This window comes from Hyaena hyaena, unplaced genomic scaffold (genome assembly GCF_003009895.1).
Source record: "Hyaena hyaena isolate Hyena2069 unplaced genomic scaffold, ASM300989v1 scaffold_1129, whole genome shotgun sequence".
Lineage (NCBI taxonomy): Eukaryota > Metazoa > Chordata > Mammalia > Carnivora > Hyaenidae > Hyaena > Hyaena hyaena.
Genome location: NW_024081761.1, coordinates 457,399 through 472,411, shown reverse-complemented (window position 1 = coordinate 472,411; position 15,013 = coordinate 457,399).

Here is a 15,013-nt window from a genome sequence, read left to right as displayed (position 1 = left end):
ATATAACATCTTGTCATCTGCAAATAGTGAAAGTTTGGCTTTTTCCTTGCCAATTTGGATGTTCTTTATTTTTTGTTGTTGTTGTTGTCTGATTGGTGAGGCTAGGACTTCCATCCAATACTATGTTAAATAACAGTAGTGAGAGTGGACATCCCTGTCTTGCTCCTGACCATAGAAGTAAAGCTCATAGTTTTACCCCATTAAGGATCATATTAGCTGTTGGTTTTTCACATAGGGACTTTATTATGTTGAAGCATGTTCCCTCTAACTCTACTTTGTTTGTTAACTGATTTCTGTATGTTGGTTTTATGTCCTACAACTTTACCAAATTTGTGTATCAGTTCTAACAAGTTTTTGGTGGAGTCTTTCGGGTTTTATATGTATATAAATATATAAATGTATATAAATATATATTTATATATATATATATCGCATCATGTCATCTGAAAATAGTGAAAGTTTTACTTCTTCCTTGACAATCTGAATGCCTTTTATTTCTCTTTGTTGTCTGATTGCTGAGGCTAGGATTTCTAGTGCTATTTTTAAAAGCACTGGTGAGAGTGGACATCCTGTTGTGCTACTGACCTTATGGGAAATAATCTCAGTTTTTCTCCATTGGGGATATTAGTGGGTCTTTGGTATATGGTATTTATGATATTTAGGTATGTTCCTTCTATCTCTACTTTCTTGAGGGTTTTTATCAAGAAAGGATGCTGTGTTTTGTCAAATGGTTTTTCGCATCTATTGAAATGATCACATGGTTCTTATCCTTTCTTCTGTTAATGTGGTATATCACATTGATTGATTTGTGAATATTGAACCACACTTCCAGACCAGGAATAAATCCCACTTGATGGTGGTGAATGGTTCTTTTAATGTACTGTTGGCTTCAGTTTGCTGGTATTTTATTGAGAATTTTTGCATCCATGTTTATCAGGGATATTGGCCTGTAGTTTTCTTTTTTAGTGGAGTCTTTATCTGGTTTTGGTGTCAGGGTAATGCTGGTCTCATAGAATGAATTTAGAAGTTTCCCTTCCTATTCTGTACTTTGCAAAGAATAGCTATTAACTCTTCTTTATTTTATAAAACAATTTTTAAGATTTTATTTTTTAGTAATCTTTACACCCAACTTGGGACTCAAACCTATAACACTGAGATCAAGAGTTGCATGCTGTAGTCATTGAGCCAGCCAGGTGCCCCTTCTCTTCTTTAAATGTTTGTTAATATTTGCCTGTAAAGCCATCTGGCCCTGGACTTTTGTTATTGGGAGACATTTGATTACTGATTCAAATTTCTTTTTTTTTTAATGTTTATTTTGAGATACAGATACAGATAGAGAATACCAATTCTGCTGTCAGTGTGGAGCCCAAAATGGGACTTGATCCTACAAACTGTGAGATCATGACCTATCCTGAAATCATGAGCAGACCTGAAATCAAGGGTCAGCTGCGTAACCACCTGAGCCACCCAGGTGCCTGCGATTCGATTTCTTTGCTGGTTATCAGTCTGTTCCAGTTTTCTACCTCTTCCTGTTTCAGTTTTGGTTGTTTATATGTTTCTGGGAAATTTTCCATTCCTTCCAGGTTGTCAAATTTGTTGGCATATAGTTTTTTATTTCTGTGGTGTTAGTTATTTATCCACTCTCATTTGTGATTTTATTTATTTAGGTCCTTTCTCTTTTCTTTTTGAGATGTCTGGCTAAAGGTTTAACAATTTTATTGATTTTTTTTCAAGAAACAGCTCCTGGTTTCATTGATCTGTTCTATTACTTTTTAGTTTCTTTATCAGTTATTTCTGCCTAATATTTATTATTTTCTTCCTTTTACTGGCTTTAGGTTTTGTTGTTGTTGTTTTCTATCTCCTTTAGGTATAAGGGTAAGTTGTTTATTTGAGATTTTTCTCACTTCTTCCAGTAGACCTGTATTGTCATATATTTCCCTCTTAGGCTTACTTTTGCTGCATCCCAAAGTTTTTAGACTGTGTATTTTGATTTTCATGTGTTTCCATGTATTTTTAAACTTCTTCTTTGATTTCCAGGTTGACCCATTCATTGTTTAGTAACGTGTTTAACCTCCACATAATTGTGGTCTTTCTAATTTTTTTCTTGCAGTTAACTTCAAGTTTAATAGTGGTGTTGTCAGAAAAGATGCATAGTATGATCTCAATTATTTTGTACTTGTTGAGGCCTGAGTTGCAACCTAGTATGTGATCTATTCTGGAGAATGTCCCATGTGCACTTGAAAATAATGTGTATTCTACTATTTTAGTATGAAACGTTCTGAATATATCTCTTAAGTCCATCTGATCCAGTGTGTCATTCAAAGCCATTGTGTCCTGGTTGATTTTCTTCTTAATCTCTCTGTCCACTGATGAGGCTGTGATGTTTAAGTCCCCTACTATTATTATATTATTATCAATGTGTTTCTTTATGTTTGTTTTATTGTTTTATTTATTTGGGTGCTCTCATGTTGGATACATAAATATTTACAATTGTTAGATTGTGACAATTGTTACAATTGTGGATTGTCCCCTTTACTATGATATAGTACCATTCTTCTCTTGTTACAGTCTTTGGTTTAAAGTCTATCTTTTCAGATATAAGTATTACTACTCTGGTTTCTGTTGAGATCCATCTGTATGATAAATATTTCTCCATCCCCTCACTTTCAATCTGCAGGTGTCTTTCGGTCTAGGCAGCATATAGATGGGTCTTATTTTTTAAAATCCATTTTGACACCCTATGTCTTTTGATTGCAGCATTTAGTCCATTTACATTCAGAGTGATTATTGATAGACATGTATTTAATGCTATTTTATTACTTGTTTTGTCATTTCTGGAGATTTTCTCTGTCCCTTTCTTGTCTTTTTTACTTTGGTTAGTCCTTTCCACTTGATTTGACAGTAATTTAAAAACATATTTTAAGAAGACTAAGACTTTCTCTATAAATAATTTTCCAGGTTGTCAAATTTCTTTTAATTTTATTTACTGGTAACTTATATGTATATGGTAATGGCAAGATACATGTTTTAGGTTTTTAAGAAATTAAATATGCTATTTTTACTTTGTGGTTTTTTTTAACTTTTATTTTTTGTTTTGTGATTTCTTCTATGACTTTGATTCTTAGAAAACATTTCCCCTTCCTGGAGTCTGCAAAATACTCATTTATTGTTTATTCTAGTTTAGTTTACTTTTGTTGAGTTTTATTTTGTCTTAATTTTAATCACATTAATAAGTCATTTCAATCTAGCTTTATTTTTTGCCAAATACCTAACCAATTATTCCAGCATCATTTACTTTATACTCCTCTATTTACATATTGATTTACAATGGGCATTTAACTATATTTTACATTCCTACATAGAAGAGTGTTGGTTTCTAAAATATTTATATTGCTCCATTGATCAAACTGTCAATTCTTGCCTTAGAGATGCAGCATCTTGATAACTGAACATTTATTGTAGGCTTTATTATCTCATAAGAAAAATCTCTCTTTACTACTCTTTCCATCTTGTTTTATTTTATCTTTTTGAAACTTTTACACTATTCAAAACTGTATACTTTTAAAATGTGCTGTATTATGACTTTATCACTTAAAAATTAGAATAATTCTTTCAGATTTTTATTAGAATCATATTAAACTTTTCAATTATTTAAGAAGAATTAAGTAATCACCTTTATAGTATTTAACATTCCCACTCAGGAACATGGTATATCTCTCCATTTATTCTTCTATTATATCTCTTTCTGTTTCTAATTTTTTTCATATAGACGGCATACAATTCTCTAAATCGCTTTTCACAGATTTAAAGTGTTTTTTGTAAATATGTTTCATTATTTTTGATGACAGAATAAAATAGTTTTATCATAATTTTGACTAGATTACTGCTAGTAAAAATAAGCACCTAGGAATATTTTATATGTATGTTTGCATCTGGACACCTTCCTGACTTCTCTAATTAATTTGAATATTTTTGTTAAAATTTCTTGAGTCTTCTAGATCAACAAATCAGTAATTTGTAAAATAATTTTTTCCTTACTTTAATATTGGTAACTTATCTCCCTTTAGCTCTTTTATTGTTTTGCAAATTTACAAATTAATGTTAAACAGTAATGATATTAGGGTTTTTTGTTGTTGTTGTTCCTGAATTTTAAAGGAAATATTTCTGTTGTTTCAGCATTCAGAATGTTGCCTCTAGATTTTTATATTCATTGTTAAGAAGATTTTCTCCATTTTTTTTCCAAGACTTTTCTCAGGAATAGATACAAAATTTAGTGGGATCATTTTAGGACATCTGCAAGAGAAATCCTACTACTTTTGTCCTTGACCTATTACTGATGAGCAATATTAATAAATTTGCTAGTTATAAATGAACTTATATTCAAAGAATAAAGTCTTCATACTATTCTGGGCATATAATTCTTCTAATATTTTACTATATTATTTTAATTGGTTTATTCCAGATTTGACATCTACATCTAAATTGTCATTTGGGAAATTGTAACGTGGCTACCTCCTTCCCCATACTCTGGATGCCTTTTTCCAGGCATCTCTCCCATCCCCCCCCTTTTTTTTAAATAATGGGACCATCTAGCACATTATGTAATTAGAATGAAAGCCCAATAAGAGCAGAGGTCTTTGTTTTATTTTTATGATGCATTTAAGATCTTAGAAGTGTACCTTACTCACAACTGGTATTTAGTGGTATTTAAATTAATATTTCTCAAATAGATTAATGAATTATCTCTTTTATTGATCTTTACATTCTTCTTCAATCATTTTATACTACAAATTACACATTCTTTGATTTTTTAATTTTGAGTCTTGAGCTGCTTAGTTATAATAAAACATAGAATTACATATATTATGCACAGATTTTCTTCCTGTTGTCATCAGGAATGGAAAAATAGCTGAAGACAAAAATTCTTCTCATACACTTTTTTTCCCATTAAAATTGTCACATATTGTTCCATTACTTCCAGGTACTTAGTATTACTGAAGAGTATTATGAAGCTGGCCTTAGTTTCTTTGTCTACAAACTTTTATTTTTGTTTAAAGCCAAGATGGTTTATTATTTTTTTAAATTTTTAAATGTTTTTAATTTATTTTGGGGGGTGGTGAGGGGCAGAGAGAGAGGGAGACACAGAATCCGAAACAGGCTTCAGGCTCTGAGTTGTCAGCACAGGACCCAATACTGTGCTTGAACTCACAGACTGTGAAATCATGACTTGAGCTAAAGTCAGCGGCTAAACCAACTGAACCACCCAGGCACCCTCAGGATGCTTTATTTTAAAATTTTAAATACAATAACAAAAAGAATACATTTAATAATTTATTTTTTATTCATTTTTGAAAGAGAGAGAGAGAGAATGAGCAGGGAAGGGGCAGAGAGAGAGAGGGAAACACAGAATCTGAAGCAGGCCCCAGGCTCTGGGCCTTCAGCACAGAGCCCGACACAGGGCTCAAACGCATGAACCATGAGATCATGATCTGAGCTTAACCAACTGAGCCACCCAGGCGCTTCTGAATTATTCAAGAATATACAGACTTATATACTACAAAAGGCAAAAATTCTCACTATTTAGTCCTTCCAATCCTCTCTCACAGAACCCCTCCAAAATAATCTGACTCCTCAGCTCCTCAGCTGTAAATACTCTAACAGTTGGTTGTGTTTTTCTTCTAGGTTTTCTTCCTATATATTTATATGAGTATAGAGTTTCTTCTTTCTAAAATGAGATCATATTCTTGTAACAAGGTGCCTGGAAGAGAAGAACTTTAAAAATATTTTAGAAACAGAAGTTGCCAGATTTCTTTGTATAGATGGACAAAGAAATTCACATTAAAACAAATTTTCTTTACCTACCACTGAAATGCCCCTACTTGATTGTGTAAATAGTAGATGGATAAGCACTTGCCACGGTAGGGAACTTTTGCGTCTTTGCCACAGCTGCCTTTTCTGTGTTTCTAAGTATGTAGAGATATCTGATTTTTGAGCAGAAAATGGAAAATAGGGGCTATGAAGCTTCCCCAGAAGACAGGTAAATGCTTTAACCCCTTCCCATTTAAAAGTCAGCATTAATAAAATCTTAGAGATGGATTAGGATGGTCCCAAGCTAGCATAAGTATCCCAAAGTAAACAAAGAAAAAAATTTTGAGTTCCTAGAAGATTACAAAGAAATTGAGATCTATGACAGAGCTGAAAGGTGTGAAGAGCCCCAGCAACATGTCAGGAGGTTAAGCTAGTTCAGAGCTTTCCAGCCAGTGAGAAATTTTTAATAATGGAGAATGGCTAATATATTTCTAGGAACAGTGATGTCTGCTATCAAATTTGAGAGTGTTTTCTTTACTGACTATAGTTACTTATTAATATCTCTAAACCTTCAGTAGAAATCTGTTATCTAAAGTAACCTAATATTTGTGGTACTTCGTGAGTATGAAGGAAGAGGAAAAGAGTCTACACAGACCCAGAAGCAAAGAAAACCTTTTAGGAGCAGGCCATAATGAGTCAGTGGGATTCAGGATGGAACATAACATCAGAACACAAGCCCTTCCTGGAAGTCCAAGGGACAGTACCCCTGGCAGAGGGTACTTTGTACAGTCTTAGGGTGGCTGCTTGAACAATCTTATTTGGGTGGTATGCAAAGGATAAGACTTGAGAGATGGAGATTTGGGGAAGTACTAGATTGCAGGTGCTTGAGTATAAATAATTATCATTTGGAATGCCCCTCCTCTAAAGGGTGTAACAGGCAGCTTCTAAGATGGACTCCAATGATACTCACCTCCCAATGTTCATGCCTTTCTGTAAATCCCTTACCTTGATTATGGATTAGATTTAGTGATTCATTTCTAGCAAATAAAATACAGCAGAGGTAATGGGATGTTATTTCTAAGATTAGGTTACAAAAAGAGTGCAGATTCCATCTTGGATATTCTCTCTTACTCACTCTTAGGAAAGCCAGCACCATATTGTGAACTGCCCAATGGAGAGGCCCACACATCAAAGAATTGAAGGAGGTTTCCAGCTAGTAGTTAGCAAGAAACTCAGGTCCTCAATTCAACAGCCTGCAAGGAAATGAAGTATGCAAATAATCATATGTGTGAGGTTGGAAAGGGATACTTTCTCGCCCGTCAGATCCTCAGGTGAGACCATAGCCGTGACCTGCAGCTTGCCTGCAACCTCATAAGAAACCTTGAGCCAGAATCCAGTCAAGTTACACCTTGATTCCTGACCTACAGAGACTGTTTGAAAATGAATGTATGTTGCTTTAAGTTCCTAAGTTTTAGGGTAATCTTTTATGCAATAACAGATAATTACTTCAGTGGGAGAAATAGTCAAGTATATGTCAGATAGCTGATAAATTCGATTGAGTACTCTGATTTGGGATTCTGAATGTAATTAAATATTTAATAGAATCAGAGTATAGGAAATACAATGATATGTTGAAGAATGCATCATTATATAAAGCAGCATGCCACAAGGCATTATACCAAAACACCTATTTTCATGACTCCTCTTGATTCTTAAGATATGTATGTAAATGTGTTTTAGAAGAGACAACTCAAAGGCTCAGGAGGAGCCTAGCAAGATAACCCTACCTTGTCTTCCCTTCCTTCCCAGTAACATACCCTGAAAACATGGAAAGTTACATAGGAATACTGTTCAAAAATCTGGTAGATACCAAGTAAAGCCAATCACCAGAGTGAAGAGAGGGTTTTAAGTGAGGAGCATCCAAGAAGATCCAAGGTGTTCACCTACCAAAGGCTGCAGGAGGACCACCCTTCTTGGACCTCTTCCCACTCCAGCCACACACAACAGTGTCCTTGTCAATACATCTCTTTCTGGATGCTTTTAGGGAATTCAATTCCCAAGATTCAACATAGCTGAGGGCTTAATATAGACAGATGGGGGAGCACTATATCCAGAGATATGAGGTTGATAATATGAAAGACTAGAGGCAGAGAAAGCACTAAAGCTTCCTTACTCCTATCAGTACATTTTTTATTAAAGCCATGGGTTGTTACAACACATCCCCAGTGTTTCCCATCCTTATTATCATCCTAAAAATGAATCAATATATAAATATGTAATGCCAAAATTCTGTTCTATTTTAAACTGTGATTTTATTTAATATTGACATTGTAAGTTCATTTCTAGAACCTGGCTGTAGCAGGGGCCTCGTCAGTCAGATAGGATGGTGGTGCAGTTAATAAAGCAGCCTCTAGACAGACTGGTTGGATTTGAACTCCAGCTTTCCTACTACTGGCTGTGTCACCTTGGGCAAGTGACTTAATCTATCTAGGCTTCAGGTTCTTTACTTATAAGATGGAGATAATAATAGCACCTATCTGATAGCATTATTTTGAGGATTCAGTGAGTCAGTGCTTGTAAAGTGCTTAGAACAGCAACAGCTCCACAAATGGGTTTGCTCTCTGTTAGCCATTAGTTTTGTAATAGAACAGCAAATGGTGGGGGAGGGAGGGGTGTTGGTGGACAAGAAGAGAAACCTTAAGCTTGCCCAGTACAGAGTTCCTTTTGCCTCAGGAGTCATCCTGACCCAGAAACAGAGTTAGTGGTGTGACATAAGGCTGTTTTGTGTTCCCTGAAAATCCCAGATTAATATTAACACTCATGGCATAGTCTCTGGAGGCCCAGACTTGGACCTGCTTATGCTTTGGCCCTGTTGGCCCTTAACTCATACATATTCACTCAGACAAGTATAGTTTAAACTGGGAAAATAGTCAGCTTTTGGGGCCTTTGTTTTTTATTTTATGGTTCTTTCTTTTGAATAACAGATGATTTATTCTCTTGCCCCTCTGGGAGCAGAGCAGGTCATAAACTGAAAACAAATGTCTGCAGAGGAAAAAAAAAAACTTTCCAGACAACAGTTCTTCTAACAGACAGAACATTATCTATTCAGTAGAGAAAGCCAAGCTTGCTCGGTTACTATTTTTTAATACTCTAAAAAAAAAAAAAAAACCCAAAAACAAAAACCCTGAGAGTGGCCCCTTTTCCATGGTCATCTTTATCTAAAGTTGCACAGTGCATCAAATCCTACCCCTAAAGAATAGGGAAGGGAGGCCAAAGGGTAACAAGCAAGAGGCATGAACTCCCATTTCCATGGAGCTTATTCTTTGGGATAAATTCTGCCAACTTGGAGGGAGGCTTGAGGTTGGGCATGGAATTCTGCAGGGCATAAAGGACTCCCTTCCTCTTCTGAACTAATCAACAACACAAGTGCACACTCAGAGTCTCTCTCATACATCTTGCATGCACATTACTAAATTTCCCATTTACTCTAAAGTTTTATGTATATGTGTGTGCATGTACACACATACATGGACACACACACACACACACACACACACACTTCAATCACCTATAAACACTCACATCTTTAAGGCAGAGTCACAAATGTGGTAGTCGTTGTCCACCGGTTGAGTCAGAGGAGGTCATGGAGGGTGAGGGCCTTACATCAGTTTGGAAAGGGGAGCTTTTTGACAGATTACTATCGAAGTAAAACTGATCCGCAGCCCCTTCTCAAGCCTTTTGTCAGGATTCAAGAGAGTAAGAGGCTAGGCCAGGAGTAGCTCCCTGCGAACACTTATTATTTGTCTTTAACTTTAGTTATTTGAAATCTGTCAATTTGGGGTAAGAAATTCTACCCAATTCTAAGATACTAGAATAGGAGAGAAAGACAAAATTCAGTCCTCAACCAGTCAACACGCATTTAACAAATGCCTACTACGGGCCAGGCAATGCCCTGGGCACTGGGACAGAGGGATTACTGAGACATGATTTCTACCCCCTCATAGTCTTAACAGGGGACATGAAACCAACACACATGAAACAGAGAATCCAAGATTATACTGTCAATGCCTAAAAGGACCTTGTCTTGTCAAACATGTTCATTTTGGCAATGGGACACCAATATCCAGAGAGTCATTTACATATGGTCACACAATCAAATAATAGACAGATGCTTCTTGATATAGTTACTCTCTCCATCCATCTGTGTTGTTTTGTAATTCTATATTAAAAAAAACTTTAGCATGGTTCTGTGTTTTATCTAGGGTCTCTTCCTTCTCCAGAATTCGGAGGTCCCACAAGGGAAGAGCTGATCTCATACATTTTCAAAGCTCACAGTGACTGACCCAGTCATAATTATCTAAAGTGGTCCTAAATAGTTCAGGTAGTTTTGCTGTTGGTCCAGAGCTCTGTTTGTTGCACAAGAAAGCAGCACAGGTAATAGAGAAGTAAATCTTGGATACAGATTCAAGGTAAAATACTTCAAAGTTGGCATAAAAATTACAGACATGTTTCCAAGCCCTTCTGTTTTCTTATTCATTTTGACCTTAGGTCTTGTATAATTATATGGACAAAGGCAATGCATTTTTATTTCAGTCAGCAGGAAAAGGTCAGCATCCTCAGGGTGCTTTTGACTCTTCATATTCATAGACAGAATCCTGAAAGGTTTTGAAAGGTTTTGATATATTTCTCCTAAGGTTTTTTTTTTTTTTTGAAATTACACCATGTCATCCAATCATCAGACATTTATTTCAACAAAAATTTTTGAAATCATAATGTCAAGTACTGGATGAGTTGTTGGCTACAAATTTGCCTGGCTGAATTATTGAACACATACTTGATCCCCAAGAAAAAAATAACATCACAGTTCTTGTATTACCTTCCTAGGGCTGCTATAACAAATTGCCATAACCTTGGGGACTTAAAACAACAGAAATTGGTTCTTTCACAATTTTGGAGGCTAGAAGTCCAAAATCAAAGTGTTGGCAGAGCCACACTCCTCACGGAGGCTCTAGGAGACTCTTTCCTTGCCTTTCCCTAGCTTCTGATGGCTGCTGGCAATTCCTTGACATTCCCTGGCCTGTAGCTGCATCACTGCAGTCTCTGTCTCTGTCATCTGCTCTGTGTCCTTTCCTCTTCTTAGAAGTAGTCCCCCCTAAATACAGGGTGATTTCACCCTAGATCCTTAACTCATCACATCTGCAAAGACCATGTGTCCAGATAAGGTCATGTTCTTGAGGTTCCAGGTGGACATGAATTTGGGGGGTAAAGGTGGGGAATGCTCTTCAATAGCTGTCACTGCACTTTGCTTGCTTGGGTCTGCAGGGACAAGACTGACAGTAAAAGAGATGGCCATGGAGGGAAGCTTCACTTTTTCCCATGAACCAGCTCCTCCCATATTGCTTCTGGTTCTCCAGTCTTACTCCCTGTCCTGCATTCACTTGAATTCTCATCTCCTGATTCATGTGCCTCTTTGGCATATGATACCAGTTCTTGCGTGTTCCAAGCTATTGATCTGTGAGTACCCAGGTCCATCTGGATTTGAGACCTGCCTGTCACCATCCACCATTTTTTTCATTCCATGAATATTCCCTGGATACTTCCTAAGAGTCAGGTACTGTCCTGGATGCTGAATTCTCGGCGATGACAGACAAGGTCCCTATATGTCATGAGCAATGAGGAATGGGATGAAGGCTAAAATGGTAAGAAAAAAGGAGGGAGTCAGGATGTATGTCTAAGATAGAGGAAAGAGCAAGTGAAACATCACTGAGCTGAGAACAAACTGATTGTATTTGGGGACAGAAAAAAACAATGTGACTGGGGAGAGCAAGGGGGACAGTAATACAAGGTAGTGTCAGAAAGGCAGAGGGAATCCCACTCAGTTATGCTGGACACTGTAGATCAAATAAAGGAGTTTGGATTTTTAATTTCTACCACAATTGGAAGTCATTTGAAGTTTAATGAATTGATGTGATTTAACTTGTGATTTAAAAGATCACTATAGCTGCTCTGAGGAAAAAAGGATTGTAGGAGGCAAGACTGGAAGAAGAGAGAAGAATGTTTCAACACATAAAGTGGTTATAGGTGTAAAAGATACTGATTCCTTCAGTCCTTAGTGTAACCAGGAGAGGACTGAGCTGGCCAAAGCCACAGGGTTGGTCTGTCTACAAACAGACTCATCCATTAACCTGAGCTTTCTGAATAAATAGCATCATTTTCCATGTCTGCCACAATGTGGAAAAGATTGGAAAGCACTGCACTTATGAACATTTTACATGTTTTCTGACCATCAAGCTCCTTTTATACACTCTGACTGTGGAGAATTTCCTGCTGTGGTAACCATTCTCCAAGATGGCCTCCAGTGATCCCACATCCTGTTATTCAGACCTTTGTGTAGTCCTCTGCACTCCGTACCAGGGTTTAGTTTGTGTAACTAATGGAATATGGCATAAGTGACTGTATATCACTTCAAAAATTAGGTTATAAAAGGCTGTGGCTTATAACGTGGGTTCTTGGATATACTCTTAGATAACTCACTTTGAGGTAACCAACTGCCATGTCTTGAGAACACCCAGCCATTAGGCCTTTCCAGCCCTAATTCATCTCCCCCACCCCAACTCTATCCTTAGAGGTCTGTGTTCAAAAGTAACAGCCATCTTCCATGTTTTAACTTGCATTTGTGTTTGAAGTTCCATAGAACAGATTTACCCCTAAGTGAGCCTAAAACTACTGGAGACCAAAGGAAAATAGAAACATAATTGAGGGAGAAAGAACACTTTAAACACTTTTCTTTACTTTTTTCTTTCTTTTTTTAAGATTTTAATGTTTGCTTATTTTTGAGAGGGAGAGACAGAGAGAGAGAGAGAGAAAGAGAGGGAGAGAGAATGCAAGTGGGTGAGGGGCAGAGAGAGAGGAAGACAGAATCTGAAGCAGGCTCCAGGCTCTGAGCTGTCAGCACAGAGTTGCATGCAGGGCTGGAATCCATCAGATCATAACCTGAGCCGAAGTTGGATATTCAACCAACTGAGCCACCCAGGCGCCCTTACTTTTTCTTTTCTGAATAATACATGCAAGATATTTTTCTCCAAAATGACATAATAAAAGTCTAAAAAAAACCAACAAAACAAGCTTTGAATTATTGTTTAATATCCAAAACATTTAACTTTTAAAATTTTATTTGTTTTATTTTATTAAATTTTTTTGGATAGACAGAGAGAGAATGAGTGCATGTGCGGTAAGGAGAGAGAGGGTGGGGTGGGTGGGGCAGAGAGAGAGAGAAAATCCCAAGCAGGCCCTGCACTGTCAGCACAGAGCCTGACAAAGGGCTTAATCTCATGAACCATGAGATCGTGACCTGAATTGACATTAAGAGTGCGATGCTTAACTGACCAAGCCACCCAGGTGCCTCCCCTAAGCATTTTTAAAACAAAAAATGAACAAAACTACCTCTTGCTATTTTATGGAGTCAGCATCCTTAAAGCAGTTCACAAATAACATTATGTTGCTTTAAATAGAACTATTTCAAACAGGAGAATCAGTATATAATGATCTCTGTTTTTAGCTCTAAAAGAAAATTAAAGCTTGTGCTTTTATTTTAATCAATGAAAGTTAATACAGTTTAAAAGGTACACCTTGGGGCGCCTGGGTGGCTCAGTCGGTTAAGCGTCTGACTTCAGCTCAGGTCATGAACTCACAGTCTGTGGGTTCGAGCCCCACGTTGGGTTCTGTGCTGATAGCTCAGAGCCTGGAGCCTGCTTCAGATTCTGTGCCTCCCTCTCTCTTTGCCTCTCCCCTGCTCGCTCTCTGTCTCTCAAAATAAAGACATTAAAAAAATTTTTTTAAAGGTACACCTCTTCTTCTAATTAAACCCTCAAAGCCAGGCAGCTATCTACAGTTCATTAAAGTTCAGATTTTGCACAAAACCTTCATTATCAGGACCTGATGAGTTTCCCTTCCTTTCCATACATTGCACTCTAAAAGAAGAGATCTGATTTCAAATGACCCTTCAAGAAATATGAAATAAGCCCTTACCCTGGCTTGCGGCTGTGCCCTGATGAACCTGAAGACTTATAACCTTTTATTGGACACAAATGCTTTCCACAGGGAATAAAATAGTTTAAAAAAAAAAAGAAAAAATAGTTTATTTGCTACACCCATTTGTATCTAGGGAAGCTGCTTTGTACTGCAACAGAGTCCATTACTTCCTAAACTGGGCAAAACTTGAAAAGAATTTCTCTTTTTCCAACAAGAAGTCAGAGATTATTTAACACACACACACACCCAGCACATATTTTAGAGACCCTAGGATAATGAGAGAAAAGGGATAATAGAGAAACAGTAAAGTACTGCCCATGTGCGAGGAGAGAAAAAGTATTTGTGTGGTAGAGGACAGAAATTACTTTGCAGTTATTGAATGGCAAGAAAACTTATGTCTGTTAGTGGAAACTCTTGATACAAAATCTGAAGTTTGATAAGTTGCAGAGAGAAAAGTTGAGGTCTCTGTGTCGAAAAAGTCAATTCTCATGCCAGCAGGAAAGACAGAAGTACAGAAGAAAAGTAGTGAGAGAATGCACACTGGGAGAAACCCAGTGGAGAGAATGCAGACTTAAGTGGGAACTTAGTCAGGGGGTAGCGGGTTAACAGAATAATAGAAGATCTGAGTGTTTTGCTTGTAGTTTATTATTTAGGCATCTGGGCTTTAATCAATTCTTTTTTTTTTTAAGTTTATTTTATTTATTTTGAGAGAGAGAGAGAGAGAGAGAGCACATGGCACGGCAGATTGAGAGAGAGAGAGAAAGAGAAAATCCCAAGCAGGCTCTGCATTGTCAGTACAGAGCCTAATGTGGGGCTCGATCTCATAAACCGTGAGCTCATGACATGGGCAGAAATCGAGTTGGATGCTTAATCGACTAGGCCACCCAGGCGCCCCGACTAATTCTTTAGTAAGCTACGTGTAATTCATTGTAGAGTGTGGATTTGGTTTTCCTGCAGTCATCCAAGGGGATTCTAAGAGTCTCCAAGAATATATATAAGACTTGAAAACTCCTGCCAGACTACTGACAAGAAATTCATAGGGAGACATGTTGTGTGATAGTTGAAATTTAACTCTTCTTGAAGTCCTTGGAGTCTCCCCAACATGGGTTTGAATCTTCATTTCATCCTTTGCTAACTGTGTGAACTTAGGCAGGTGACTTAGACCACAGGGTGT